The sequence below is a fragment of the Lepisma saccharinum genome, chromosome 14 (genome assembly GCF_977018435.1).
Source record: "Lepisma saccharinum chromosome 14, izLepSacc3.1, whole genome shotgun sequence".
Lineage (NCBI taxonomy): Eukaryota > Metazoa > Arthropoda > Insecta > Zygentoma > Lepismatidae > Lepisma > Lepisma saccharinum.
Window position 1 is genome coordinate 70,759,920 of NC_139242.1, and position 16,325 is coordinate 70,776,244.

Consider the following 16,325-nt stretch of genomic DNA (forward strand, 5'->3'; position numbering starts at 1 on the left):
GGCTTCTCCGCTTATATAACAACCTGCCTCCAAATGTTGACATTCTTGCAGGAGCACAGTTTCCGACAATTATAAAGAATGTATGTGTAACTTTTTTTATTATTTTATTCTGTACCATCTTGTATTGTTTTGTTTTGTTGTTGCGTTCCTGATGTTACTGTTTCAGTATAAAATGGTGATTCAGTACTGTATCTGAAACTTTAGGTAAATAAATAGTATTAGATTCCCCCACCCCACCCATGTACCAACTTTCAACAAATCTTAATTTGTTTAGAATTTGGAGATAAATTTGCATTCTCGGTGGACGACTTGTTGATCGTATTGTTGAAGAAGACAATGTTGAAGAAACGAGTGAATAAAGAATTTACAAATGCACAAGAGTTACTGAATATATTCATAAACCATGGTGATGATTTCAAGGAATGATTGTTTTTAAGTCCACTTTATGCACAGAAAGGCTAATCGGAACTGAACCTACAATTTAAAGTGGGATCCGAACCACTGTGCCATGTGCCTCCACCGGGTATCGAACCCGGGATTCATTGATTACAAGGCGACGACGTTACCACTACGCCATCGGGAAGGCCTTCAATGAGCGAGTTCATGCTTATGAAATCTTCTCCTTAAAGGTCTGTTTCGTTGTAAATAAAAGTAACCAGCACAACCGTGTACCCATTTCTTCTTGTACGACTCCTTCCACTCGAAATTGTATGATCTAACCTGCTCCATCCATCGCGCCCACATTAGCAGGAAAAGCCCAGTGTGAACTTGGATCTGCTTTTACTCTCCGGCGCGGTTCAAAGGCCAACCCTGACCCTTGGCACTCGCTCTCGAGCTAACGAGCCTCGTAAACACCTGAGACGAGAATCTGCGCGGAGGGCAAGGCGTGGTCCTGGCAGGGGGCCCACTGGAGGAACGGGTCTTGCTTAGCGGTGTTCTTTTGCAAAAATAGACGCCGTTTTCTCTTCCTCAATGCACACACGTAACGAGGACATTTAGAGTAAGATCAGCAAACGCTAATCATTACATCCAATGTACAGACTCTCGACTTTCACTCAAGTCTTGCGGGGTTCGATCCTCCACAGAGGAGGGAGCGTCCGAGATTTCTCTCTCCACCTACAAAGATCTGAAGTTCACTCGATCAACTATGACATGAATTCGAAAAAAAATAGACCAGCCGGTTTCTACAACAATAATATCTACTTGCTTCAGAACCAGTACTTGTTCACATTTAACCATGCGGGTCCGTTGACCTCTCCCCCACCTTTTCCTGGTAATTGGCATCATTAATTTTAACTTACAAAAAAGCAGAAAGTTTGTTATTTTTTACTTTTACATAAAATAGCCAAAGTTGTAACGAAATAATTTAGGTAATTCCCCCGTTTAATAGAAAGAGTAAATGAAATTGTTTCACAGTTTTCATAATTCCGAAAATAAGATTATTTACTTGAAAAGTGACACAACATAAACTTTATTACTAAAATTTTCTCTTAGCTTTCAAAGATTTTTCCCTGAGCAAGGTCGATAAAATTATACCAAAAAATGTAATAATTGTGCATTTATATGAAATGTAAAAACTGCTGGATATTCACTCAACTGGTGGACGCATCCCAAAGGATATAATAGTAAGAATAATTTTTAATAAAATTGGTTTATTTTTATAAGTTATTAATAGTTATCATTTTGTAACAATAATAATAATTTATTATTATTATTTCTCCCATTCGAGTTTTTTCAATGGCCTGATTTCTACAAAAATTGATTGATTGAGTTGGTGTTTTAGTCCACTTTATGCACAGAAAGGCTAATTGGGACTGGACCTACTGTTTAAAGTGGAGTTTAAAGTGGGATCCGAACCACTATGTGCCTCCACCGGGTATCGAACCCGGGACGCCTTGATTACAAGGCAACGACGCTACAGTGCGCCATCGGGGAGGCCTACAAAAATTTATGGCGACGCCCATGCATTTAACTGAATGTCATAATTACAAGAAAAGTGTGCTACAAGCCAAGCAAGGTGCACATACAGTATATGAATATAATATCTTCATTCGAACACCTAATCACAAATATGCTCCATTTGCAAATATTCCTGAACAAAAAATCTTAATTACTCTTCACATAAAAGCTTCTTGATTTGAGATCTCTCTTCATAACGTCAATAGGAAAGTACACAAATGAGCTATTGCCATTATTAAAACATCCTTATCTACAGTACTAACACGAAAACAGGGGGATCAGTTAATGTGTTCAAAGCAGATTAACTACATCCTTGGAGCGTTTGTTATCTATCTTGGATCTATCTGGTTCTTACTAAATAAGAAAACTTGGTATAATAAATAGCCTTTTTCTTTCTGCAAGATAAGTGTAGTTTAAGAGGAGGCCCGTTCATACTAAATCAATTTGATAAGTTTTTTTTTTAAGGAAAATCAGAGAGGAACATAGTCAAAGGCTTTGGAAAAATCTAATCATACTAATAGTTTCTTAACACTTTCAAGAAAGATCTTCATACAAGGAAAAAATACAATATTGAATCTCAGATGTCATATTTGTTCTGAAAACAGCATACTTTCAGAGGGGGGGGGGGGGGTTCAAAATTATCTACGATAAGTACGATCCGTAGCAGACTTTTCAGGACTCCAACTTGACTAGCCACATTGACACAATTCCAAGCCTGTGCCATCTAAGTTGAAAACTCTCCGAACTTTATGAGCGGAAGTGGAGAGAGGAATTCTATGAGATGTCTGCTCTTTTTTTTTTTTTCCTTCCAAAATTTTCCAAAAAAAACTTTTACTTTGGGAGGTTTTGTTGAAACCGTTCTCATTTCTCAGCTGTCCTACTTCCTGCGAAAAGTTTCCCCACTTTTCTCTTCCAGAAAACGTCCAGCTCTTCATGGAGAGGGATTTATTGATCACTTTGAAGCAAAAGCAATTGGAACTGGTGGTTGCAGCACCAGATGCAGAGCCTTCAGTAAATTTCTTGGCATTTGCAGCTTCTTTTCAAGAACAAATTGCGTTATCCGATCTATTTCTCTGCATTTATTTTCTGCTTTCTTGCCATTTCTACCACAATGGCCTTGATTTCTGCCCAGAAGTGGTTTCATTAGATTACCGAGGAGGAAAAGCCTTCCTCAATCTACACGTATTCATCGTTTTATCCAGTGCTAATAACTTACTAGAAGTTCATAAGATCCTAATGTCCTAGAGAAGGAATAGACGACCACAGGCTAGTAGTAGATGAACGAGTTAACGGATTTTGGTGTTTAGGGTTTAGAACTAAATTACAATATTTAGAACTAACATATTTAGAACTAAATGATGACATTTGGAAATAAATTATATTTAGAACTAAATCATTCCCCCTTTCGTGAATAATGTATGAAAATGTGTACGTAAATAAAAGGTAATTAGAGGTAATACATGCTATGTATAAGGTTATGTGTTAATTACCGGAAGGTATATAGTGTGTAAAAGGATAATAATTAAATACGGGTATAATGTTGTTTATAGGAGGTACGGAACAACGGTAAAGGTACAATTATGATTTAGGGCAATACCGGGACCGAACCCATGGTATTGTATTTATATTTTTATACATTATTCATAAATTAATATTCATATATTTATAAAATTCATAAATTATTCATATAAAAAGGGTTGATTTAGTTCTAAATAATAAAAAATAGTTCTAAATATGTCAGTTCTAAAAGGTAAAGGTAAAGTGTTCCCCTGTGCACAGCACCACGCCATGAAGGCGTATAGGGGGTGTGGGGGTAACGCCCCACACTTTCTTGATCCGGTCGTGAGTGGGGTGATGTGATCAGCATCACGCCCCTGACCGCCTTTACCCCCCAGGGTTTCCCCCAGGTACCCATGTTATTCGACGCTGGGTGGACGCCGGGGCCGCTTCCATCGTTAGAAAAGTTCCCGGATTTGAACCGCCCGGGGATCGAACCCGGGACCTTTAGCATGGTAGTCAGACGCGTTACCGACTGAGCCACCGCGGCCATAATATGTCAGTTCTAAATATTGTAATTTAGTTCTAAATTCTAAGTTCTAATCTGTTAACTCATTCATCTACTACTCAGGATAAGAAAATCACACTCGTGAAATGGACCGAAGACATGCGAGGATAACAACACGTGACGATTCTGCCAGACTGACGTTTTCCCATGAGTGCTATGTCAGATTGATTTATTCGTTATTAAAAATTATAATGGGTGCATCAGCACTCAGACTATTTCCACAAATATTATGGAGATAACTCCTTTTCAAGAACAATATAAAACACACTGTAGAACTAATATCACTACAAGACTGATAAAGTCTGATATCCTTATCGAGAACAAAGTAAAACACATGTAAGAACTACAATCAAATTCATTACACCATTGAATTAAAATAAAAACAGTGTCTGTGAAGTGGTACTCAGCACATACAAACAAGTCAAGATGTGCCAGATCGCATCGGTGTCCGACCGTGTTTATTGCTGGACTCTAGATGGCGTCACCGACGGCCCCGTGTTCGAATCCTGGCTTGGTCACGGGCATTCCTTCACAGTTCATTCATCTTCATCCATTTTCCACACCTGCGACAAAGGTGAATTTGATATTGCACTGACTGACCTGTTGCACAATTCGTCGTGTGAGAACCAAAGGAACGTACTGGAGAGAGAAATATTACGTCGCTTTTGTGACAGAATGTACTAATCGCGACGTTGAGCGTGAGTGATGATATGATGAAATTGATGAAGGGACACTCATGCCCAGTCCAGGATTTGAACCCGAGCCCTTTGGCGTAGGAGAGCGTCGCGATAATCACTCCACCACTTAGGTCAGCGATAAAGTAGAAAAAAAACAATATAGTCATATTAGTAGTAAAAGAAAATCGGAGATAACCATGAAATTTGGCGGGAAAATCCGTTGATGGGATTGTTCAAAGATGATTATTCCAAAGAAGCAGTTTATGGACAAAGTGGCAACCCTGATTGCGTACTTGAACAAACGTTACACGCAGTTTTCGAAACGTTCACGCATGAAACCCACCATATATCACATCAGCATGAACACAATACCAGGAAGAAGGCTTTGACGTGTTTTGGAAACGTAAAGTACATACCGGCTGCCCGCAGGGAAAAGGCACATGCCCTACGAGACTTCGTGATACGCCGCTGCAAAAGGACCACGAAGGGCGGTAACAGCCTAACGGGTAGGCTGCAGAACTTGAACCTTCGCCCGCACGGGACAGGAATAAAAGTGGACTCATCTAGCCGAACGACACACCTGTGGCATGTTCAGTCTTTTGGCTTTTTCAAAGTTTGTTTTAAGTACAAGTTATATGCTCAGATAGGCTAATTGGGGAACATCCATGGCCTCATATTGCTGATTCTTGACATATCTTTTTTACAGTGCAGAGTTGTCAGTTTTACGCCAAACCCCCAATATGAATGGAAGACCGAATCTGTCGTTGGTCAGTGGATTCCTCGGATATAAAAGGAACATAAATAAAGAGTGTTTGAAAATAAAATCCTTAGAAAAGGGATGAGGAGACAGGTGAGTGGAGAAGGTTACATCATTTAGAACTACATAATGTGTATTCCTGTCCAGATAGTATTAGAATAATTAAATCAATAAGACTTAGGTGGGCAGGCCAGGTGAAACGAATGGGAGAAGCAGGATTCTTGTTGGGAAGCCTGATGGTAAGAGACAAGTAGAAAGACGAAGATGAAGAGATAACGTTGAGATGGACGTAAAGGAAATCGGTAGATCTTGCTCAGGATAGAGACAGATGGAAGGCCTGTGTTGCTGCACCTTCGGGTTTAAGAAGGCTAGAGAGTTAGTTAGTTACGCTAGACTGAACCACCTTCAATATGCCTCCACCGGTACCCGAGTCAACGACCCCTTGAAAGCCAACAAGGATGACTAATTATATTCAACATGTTTCTCTACGTTTTGTTATTACATGGGCTCCTTCGTAGCCAAAATGGCTAGCGCTCTTGCCTTTAGTGCGAGAGGTTCCGGGTTCGATCCCCGGTCGAAGCTGCATTAATTTCGACAATGACCCAGTGTCGTGATGACAATTGGTGAGCTTCTTGACACGAAGAAGTTGCGGCTCCGGCTTCGAAAGCCAGAAAACAGCGGCGATGGGACTCAATGAACTGACCATGCGTCGCTTTATGAAAGATCCGCTCTGGCAAGTCCTGGCCCTTAGAGGGCTGTTGCTAACGGAGTTCACAGTTTAGTTTTTATTACGTAAGAAGTTCGCCCCATGAAGTATGGTACACACTATAAAAAATAGGCAACTGAGTTGTAACCAAAAGTGAAGTAACACAGTAATTGGTGTAGCAGAACACGTAATCGAGTGTTAAAGGCCTCCATACTTAGTGTGCTGTGACCCCAAATGGTGTAACACGACACCAAAAATGGTGTTAAACCACGCCAATTCCGCAATAACACCATAGGGAGTGTCCTGTAAATAACATTTTTGTTGCAATTTTTTTTTAGAATGTAGAATGTATGAGAAAACAATTTTAGAATTTTGTATTGTATTATCGTATACTTTCATGTTTCAAGGCATATTTATGAAAATTATGAGCCATACTTTTTTGTTCTTTTTTTAATGGTTCATATTTTTGGTGATTTTTTAGCTTGCAACTTAGCTGCAGTTTCTCATATACATTTGGTTGCATTCCAGAAGCTCGTTCTTCATTTTTGGTTCATTTCAAAGTTATTTCCACAAGAAGTCCATTTGAAAATGAAGTGTGCATTTTTAAAAATAATCCCGCTCTCCACTAAAGCTCCAGAGATCGTGGGTTCGAATCCAGACCTGGGCATTGATATTCTTTGTAAGTGCACCTTCATCAATTTCATCATAATTCATCCTCGTCGTCTCGATTAAGCAAAAATTGCAGAAAAGCGGCACTAAATAACAAAGCAAGTCAAATCTCCTGAAGCTGCTTTCCAATCATCCTTAAATGCAGCAAAGGCCTCCGCAATGCTAAGGAAGCGTTCGGCAACCAAACAACACGGAGGAAAGGGAAGCCCCCCCTCAAGGCAAAACGATTAAAAGCGAGTGCAAACTGTGTCAGGTAGACCTTCAACGGTCGCTGGTGCCCCTGAACCGACACTTAACCGTACAGCGCCAACCATTTACTCCTAATGGAAGTTGCGCAACTCCTCGGCGCAGGCCACCATTAACGAGTCAAGAGCACCAATTATCATCCGCGAACACTCCTCTGTACACTTCGCAAACAAAAACAACAGGAACACAAACAAAACCCTGGCCCAATTCGGTTCTATATCATTATCGTTTTGATATGGCACTCGGAAGTTCGCAGTCGCAGATGATCCGAAACGCTCCAGAAAAAAATAATTAAATGGATTCTGCATGTAAGGTTGCATACGTTTGCTGATCTACATATATTTCAAAGTCGGAATTAGTACTTGTGTATCGCAAGAAGAGAATTTATAAAACATTAAAATGCTGACCAAGGGAAACATTTATAGTATAAAAAATATACATAAAAACGTACCGTGTCCACCCTCTAACGGTCTTCTTCAGACGAATATTCACAATAAATTCATGAAAGATACAACCATCATCTTTTATATAGGCTACACTCCCAGTACAAGAGTTACCAAGAGTATTTAGAATGCGTGTGCAGTCACTTACAAGTAGTGTTGGGCGATTAATCGTCCAGACGATATATCGTCACGATATTTTGGCGATATATATCTTGTCGGCAATATATCGTCACGATATTTGGCGATATATCGTCACAATATTTTAGCGATATAAAGAGCATTCCCTGACATTCGCTACGAGACTCGCGGCAAGCTGCCCGGCATCAGCGCTTGTCTTTCCCGGTGAACGGGTCAGCGACAGTCGCTAGAGTCGGCTATTAAAATTACAGTTTTCATATTGTGTACTAACCTGGACTACAGAAGGTGTTGAAAATTATGTCCCTATGCTGCAACACATTCCTGGCATCTCCGAAGTAAATTGGCATTTACACGTGCAAGTTCGTCTACTTTAATTCTACCTACTTTTCGTACAATACTCTCTTTTAACTCACGGATGGTGTGCGGATTGTCTTTGTATACTTCATTTCCCCATTTTTCTTTCCACTTTTATTCAGAACTGACCCTGTTACTCTAAGCTTTTTTACGAGATTTAATATAAGCGACTGTCGCGGACCCGTTCACCGGGAAAGGCAAGCGCTGATGCCGGGCCGCTTGCCGCCGAGTCTCGTAGCGAATGTCAGGGAATGCTCTGTATACCGTTTCAGCAATATATCGTCACGATATTTGGGGATATATATATCGTGGAGACGATATATCGCCGATATCACGATTCGTATCGTATGTCTGACGATATATCGCAATATCAAATTTCCGATATCGTCCATCCCTACTTAAGTCACTGTTAATGTCTTTCCAGTGTTGCCATCCATCTGCCTGCGAAAGGACACCACTTTCGAACTTCCTCCTCCATTCGTAAACTTCCTGCGGTGTGGTAAGCATGCACAGATATAACTGCATTTTCATTTGCCACAGAATTTCTATAAGTTTGTTCCGCCAAGTTACGCATGAGGGCAAGAAACCACTACTCTTCACTGGTGCCATCTCTAAAATGACAAAATGGCGCTATGAAGTTTACTTGATCAGTGTTGCAGCCTTGACGTCGTTTCGTTAATAACAGTTGATATTTCATCCAAATTTAATTATGTACATATACAGTGTGTTCTATAATTTTCATATAACTTTTAAGGTTTTCATTTGATACTCCCTCGTATATTTCTTACGTACATTCATGAGCGTCCGTAAGGGGGGCAAGGGGGCCGTGGCTCTCCCCTTGGAAAATGAAAGTCAATCAAAAATTATGTATTTCACACATATAATTTCATTTTAGCCACAATAAGATGTGTTAATTAATGCATGAACACCATAAATTCAAATTTAAGCAATGTTTTTTTTTAGGGAACAACACTATTTTTGGGGAAAATGTGCCTTGTTTGCCCCCTGGAAAAAAATACCTTCCTTGTGCCTCCCTGGAAAAAATCCTGCGGACGTCCATGCGTACATTGTTTCAATTTTACTTGACGGAGGAAAGAAAAGTTTACAGAATTCTCGTTCGAATGCCTAGTGGTAAGAGACCTGTAGGAAGGCCAAGATGAAGGAAACTGATAAGAATGGTCCAGAGTGGATTGCCTTGCACAGGATATAGAGACAAATTAAATACTATGGTACTACGGCAACAAGCCATCGGGTTTGGGAATGCCAGAATTTGTACGATTGTACAAAAAAATGCAAGGTTTTGCACGGCATTTGAAACATGGACGAGTCCATACATAATATACAATTGCAGCAGATTAACTGGTTGGCATGAAGCAGGTGGGGGGGGGGGGAAGCCGGGACTTCTGGAGTAATGATCTATATTAATAAAAACATCGAGCAGTCATGTCCTTCACTCGAGATCAGCGGCATTAAACTCGGAAGTTTAATAATAAGTCAGTTAATGGTCCAATAACAAGAAAGTTTCATATTTACTCCAACCTCAGCGTCACGGTTAACTCAGATACGAAAATACAACAGTTATTTTGTAGATGTTAGCGTCGTCGTCTCGTAATCAAGGGGCCCCGGGTTCAATACCCGGTGGAGGCACATTAGTGGTTCGGACCCCACTTTAAACTATAGGTCCAGTTCCGATTATCTTTACTGTGCATAAAGTGGACTTAAAAACACCAAATCAATCCATCAATTTTGCAGATGAAATAATACTGCAATCTACAGCTTTTTGATTTATTGATATAAGTCAGTTCCGCAATGCCAAAATATACCAGCCTCTGCAACAAAGTTGTGTGTTCGACTCACGTAATCCACACCAAGTGTTCCGTGTTCCAAGCCTCGGCTAGTATGTCCTTCCTTGAAATATTTAATCTAATTATCATTATCCTTATGGACTTTAAAAGGCAGAAAAGCGATACTCAAGTACAACCGAAACAAAGCTAACTCCTTGGCATTAACTGCCCGTTCAGGATCACTGTAGCGGATCCGATCGCTGATTTTATTGTGATTTCTGGGTGGGAAATATTTGAGGGAGGATTCTGTCTTGCCACCCCACTAGGCACATTTATGAAAAGCATCCTCCCATTTGTTTCACTGTCGCCATGTTAAATATTGTAAAATATTTTACTTACATTTAACTATGAATATTATTCAAGTATCTTGTGTTTTAAAAAACTTGTATCTACTTCAATGTAATTTTCAAAACTGCTGTATTAAGGCACAAAGGTTGTTCACGGCAGTATAAAATCGTTTACATTAATAAATAAAACACAGAAGCATCACCCCTCCACCCCGAAAAAAAAGGGTGGTGAGGCAAAGGGGCTATTTTCTGGGAGGCAGTCACATTTAATATGGCACTAAATACCACAAAAATAGATATTTTGGCTAACAGAGTATTTTTCTAATTTTTGTTGTTTGTCTTGGGCGGTACGGAGGGGGGAGAACTATTCGACCAAGGGCATTCGCCGCAACTGGTACCGAATAGGTACAGCCTACGGAAATCTGAAAACATCGAAGAATCGAAATACAAATTTACTACGTATCGACAACTTATTACCTTCAGACATCGATATCGGTGTATCGATTCTTTCCTTGAACTAGATGCGCTTCGTGAGATTTACGAACAAATAACAACAATAAAAAAAACTCGATCGAAACCGTCCATTCACCACAATGACAGGAAGGTCAAAGACATTGTCTTTGCATGGTGACAGCGAGCTCGATGTTGCAAACTGACCAAATACCCAAGGCCGCACGACAATAAAAATGTCCAATTAGAACAGCGCGGAAGGCCAACAACGGGTTGGTTCCGGTTGTTATTCTGGCGAGGGTACAGGCATTTGCATATTCCACAATGCCATTGACCTTAGAGCCTGAAGAGACAGGAGTTTCCTTCCATTGCACAAACTCACGGCTTTCAGGAAATCTGCAACATTCCGTAACGAAGGCTTCGGGGTAGAGAGAGAAAAGGTTTTGAATATATTTATGGTGCGTAACAGCCAGAGGGTGGCTTTTTATGATATCAACGCGCGAAACAGGCAACGAAAATTTGTAAAATGGCGTAGCCCAGTATTTCTTTATGCAGTTGGCTGGACCTTCAACCTTCCAAAATAGCCTTGCTTTTCAAGGATAAGCTCGATATGTCGAGCTCTCAAAATTGCATCTGTTCTAAAATGCTTCTAAAGCGTTCTGACGTTTTGTGGAGACTGCCTGCGTCACTAATGTCCATCGTCTACGTAGATTTTCTACATACAAGCACGTTGGCCGTTCAAATGGGTACGAAACTGAGGGCGTCTTCCTTCTTTCTTTCGGAATGGCTTGGCCAAGTACATCGTGTGTTACGTACGCTACTCGTTTCGATAGGAGCAGCAAATCACGACAATACTTTCGATCACACGACAAAGATGGCGGAGGTTATTTCAAACTCCTGTAATGGCTTACGAGTGTACTAACTGCCCTGAGACACCTGCCTAAGAAAGATCTGCTTATAAATCTGCATATTAATACTCCAGAAACTCGTAGATACATTGCAGATATGAAATTGCAATACAAGATCATAAATGGAAACTTAAGATGCAGCATCGCACGCAATCCACGAACTCTCACTCAGAGTGCCCAGACATAAAACACGGAGCAAGGAAACTTTCCACACTACAACTCCCAGACTCTCACTCATACAACGTTCACTATTCCATAGGCTACCAAATCAGTTCAATATAATCTCAAACCAAATAGATATATTCACTTCATATTCATTTTTTATCAGCAACATAGAAAAAATTGTGCATAAGTAATGCTTTTGTGAAACTCATCTACTTACCTTGGTACTTTTTTGGCTTGTTTTATTTTTGTTTATTTTATGTTAACCTTTCTTTTGTTTTTAATCTTAGTCTATTGTTTTACTATTGTTTCTTTCTGGTTTAAAATGGCTTCTGCTGTACTGGAAATTTCAATAATAAATAAATGCGAAATTACGTAGCGCTGGGACTCTTAACCACGGTTTGAACCTGGGACCACTTTGTCACTGAGGTCACAACGACGATCTTCTATCTCCCAATTTGTGGGCTAAGCTTATGTTAAAAAATAAGCACACATCACACCTTGACATACCAAACGCGTCACACGTCAAAGATCTCACTTTTTTGTTATTTTACGTCGCTGTTCTTCCACTCTTGGCTAATTGAGACGATTATAATTCGTGATTATTAGATAGAAATGATGCAGGGACACTCACAAAGAGCACGACAGGACTCGAACCTGGGACCTTCGGTGGCAAGATCGAAAATCTACTACTTAACGAGTTCGGCAAATTATCGACAGAACAAACTCTAAAAGAAGACATTAAATAGTGAGTTGTGTAATCTTACCTGGCAGCTATAATCGTTGAGCACTATCCTGGACTTTTCTCTTCAATGACCGCGACATCCACGAAGAACCTATGAATAGAAAAACAATACATCACATTTGTATGTAAAACGATCTTGAGGAAATGTTTCTCTATCACAGCTTGAAAAATGAATCATGCACAGCCATGACCGTATGACTTCACAAACGTACAAACCATAAATACTTTTCCATTCAACTGACCTTTGAAATAGGTATCGTACTGGAACTGTCTATCTTACTTGTTTTCCATTTTATTCTATTTTTGTTGTTTTCGTCGTTTATCTACCTCTTAGGTTAATGACGACGATGAGGATGAATTATGAAATGATGATGGAACAAACGCAATTCGTACCTAACAAGGATTGCACCTGCGGGACCTTTGGCTTGTTAGTGCGTCACGCTGACCACTCAGCCACGGAGGGAGGCTCGTTTGTTTTCCAACTCGCTGATCAACTAAACCAAATCTTAACCGGCTTCCTACCGAGAGGTGGGAGTAGACAAAACCAATTCTCCGAGTTTTTACGATTTTCCTGTTATTTTCAAACAAAAGTTCAAGTCATACAACGTTCACTATTCCATAGGCTACCAAATCAGTTCAATATAATCTCAAACCAAATAGATATATTCACTTCATATTCATTTTTTATCAGCAACATAGAAAAAATTGTGCATAACGTTAACTCTGCTTACCGTATTTTTTCAGTGGAAATACGAAAACAATTGAGCCGCGGTGGTTCAATCGGTAGGGCGTCTGGCTGCCTAGCGGGAGACTCGCGTTCGATTTCCGCGGTGGATTTAGGGGGTCCTTCTTGTCCATTCATAAAGTGAATCTGGGGTTAACCCAGCCTCAAATAAATGGGTACTGTGGAAAGGCGACCGGAGCGTAGTGCTGATCACATCACCTTTAAAAAATGCCGAGATCGAGAACATGTGGGGCCTAACCTCCGCATACCCTATGCGCCTTCATGTGCTCGAGGAATTTGAGCAAAAACATGAAAGCAATGGCTTTCAGCTGGTATTGAATATTTTTGTCAACATGGTGTGACATACACTTTATACATACATACATGCTTGAAATGTGAAGGGGAGGGGGAGGGGTGTTGTGTAGCGTCCGCTATCCCTCTTTCGAAGGAAGTGTTCGCCACAGCTCACAGCCGCTATTCACTCACGAGGTAGGTAGAAAAGTGACGTAAAACAACAAAGAGAAATTCTTGTTATGAGCTGTTATCTTTGGTAATGTATTTTGTATTTGCATGTGTAAGATTTATTAACATAGCATTGTATTGTAATGTATTGACATGTCCTATATTGCTATGCACTGTTATTTGTACACACACGGTAGTCCTTGGACGTAAATAAACTAAACTAAACTAAACATTACGAAACCTGCAACTCCGAACTACACTCGTGTTTCAGGAATCTCTGGAGCACGCGAACGAAAACAAGTCCTACGCGCAAGTAAGACTCGAGAGACGACGTGAGTGCATGGAGGGGAAAATGTGGTTGCAGCTGCCAGTTGTTTGTAGCAGCACGCACTGATTTCTACGTCATGCGGTGCCTTGCTCCACAGATTCCCGAAACAGTTTAGCTGGTGGGGTAAGTTGATGGTACGCGAGCGTCCTCTTGGTTCTAAGGACTGCGTGAAAAGTAGCGAAGAAACACCACCTTGCACCTCCCTTATTTGGTGCCGAAAACTATTGATTTGGCTTATTTCACTTCGCTTTTCTGCCACTTTTGTCTAACCGCGAAGATGAGAATGAGTGATATGATGAACGGACACTCACAAAGAGCACTCTTGCCCAGGCCGATATTCGAACCCGGAACCCCTGACGACATAACGCGCCATCATAATTTCTTCTTTCTCTACCCCTTATGCCATTACAGCGTCGGAGATGCGTCAACCCACTGTTTCCATTCTTCTCTCTTCTTGGCCATCTTCTTTATTTCTTGGTGTGTCATCCCTCTTTTCCTTCATAATTCTTCCACCATACACTCATGTCTGCCCTCGTCTGCCCCTGGGCCTTCTTCCTTCTGGTCTTGCCTCCAGAACTGATTGGGTTTCCTTTCCTCTCCCATCCTGGTTACGTGGCCAAACCATTTCATCTGTCTTTTCATGAGATGGTCTTCAATTGACGTTTGTTCCAGCTCTTCCCTTATCCTTTCATTTCTTACTCTGTCTCTTCTTGTTTTTCCTACTATCTTTCGGTAGCACTTCATTCCTACAGCTGTTATCTTACTAAGTTCCTTTCCTTTCGTTGACCAGCTATCACTTCCATACAATAGTATTGGTTCTATCCAGGAGCGTATATTCTAGGCTAGCTAGCTAGGCTATCTGCGAAGCCTGAAGTCTAGAAAATAAATTCAGGATTAAAATCGATCAGAAATTATTCATATCAGTGAGATGATGATACTGAATCTGGAGTTGGCAACCTGATTTCCTATGAGTTGGCAACCTGATTTCTTATGAGTTGGCAACCTGATTTCTTATGGGTTGGCAACCTGATTTCTTATGGGTTGGCAACCTGATTTCTTATGGGTTGGCAACCTGATTTCTTATGGGTTGGCAACCTGATTTCTTATGAGTTGGCAACCTGATTTCTTATGGGTTGGCAACCTGATTTCTTATGGGTTGGTAAATTTATTTCTATTCATATAGCCTAGGACCACGTGACACATTGAGATAGTCCAGATCTTGTACTCAGTATACGCTACTGGTTCTATCACATCACTCATTTATATATTTGTAGTTCGGCTCTCGATCCTATTTCTCGTTTTCCAAATACTGTCTGGTTCAATTGATAGTATGCATTATTTTCTTTTCGCACACGATTTGAAATTTCTGGCTCTATTTTCTCATTTTGATGAAGATCATAACCTCTCTGCCACGAAATTCGGGTTGGTGCAGAAAAGCCTAGGTCGAAACTTACATTGTGAAGGGTACAGATCGATACGGCATCACATCAAGAGAGAATGACAGCCATCTCTATCTCTCTTGCCAGTTGCCATATATCCTCCACTACTCCTGTCTAGATTGAACTTAACCTCTTCTTTCTCAAAGTTTAATTACTCTTCGGGAGAAAACAAGAACAAAAGTTGAAACTCTGGAAGAAAGCTATTACCGCAGACCAGAAATACTCAGTCACATGACAAACCGAAATATATTACACTGGAATTGCCGTGCCTGTTCAGAGTTTGTCAGCCTTCCACCCTAATCTCTTCTGGTTCCCGCAACACGTTATCAACCCAATCACGCACAGAATGCAAAGTGGGGGAGGGGGCTGAAAGGATATCTCAAGCATTAACTCGCCAGGTTATCTTATCGTCATGAAATAATGCGCAAGGCTCTTTGCAACCAAACGAGTTTATATCATGTTAAAGCACTCACGATTTGAGATTACACGATGGAGAGTGATAGTGTTCGGTACAAACCTTAACAGTGTTACGCCGGTTTAAGGTTGTTGTTCTAATCTGAAAATAACCCCACTGCTTGACGCTAAACGTATGGGTTATAATAAATATGGTGAATAAGTGGTTTATGTATTAATTGTAATAATTGCACACAAACACATTGGAAATTAATGACATACTCGTACATTTAACAGATTAATGCTTTCTACAGAAATTTGAGGTGAAAATAACTCTAAACCGAGATGAGAAGAACCCGGGCAAACTCGCTATTGGACAGTCATTTGTTTCCTCTCTCGCTTCCCCTTCGCTTGTTCCAGAGTGCCCCCGTGTTGCAATATGTATAACTTCCCTCCATTACTTGGCTGTAAAAAACTTCAACAAAGTTAACTATATATTACGTCTCAAATATATGCGGTGTCTTAAGTAGAACAAGCATGCGAAGTTTCGTCTTCATGGACATATTACC

General features: G+C 40.5%; 1 protein-coding gene across 1 annotated transcript in view; it reads right to left on the minus strand.

Moving 5' to 3' along the window:
- The window catches only part of MICAL-like (protein), a 269,708-nt gene that overhangs the window by 183,763 nt on the left and 69,620 nt on the right, over positions 1 to 16,325 (minus strand). Inside the window, exon 2 of the mRNA XM_083135879.1 lies at positions 12,433 to 12,501. The gene's annotated coding sequence lies outside the window, so the exon portion shown is untranslated. The remainder of the gene's footprint in view (positions 1 to 12,432; positions 12,502 to 16,325) is intronic.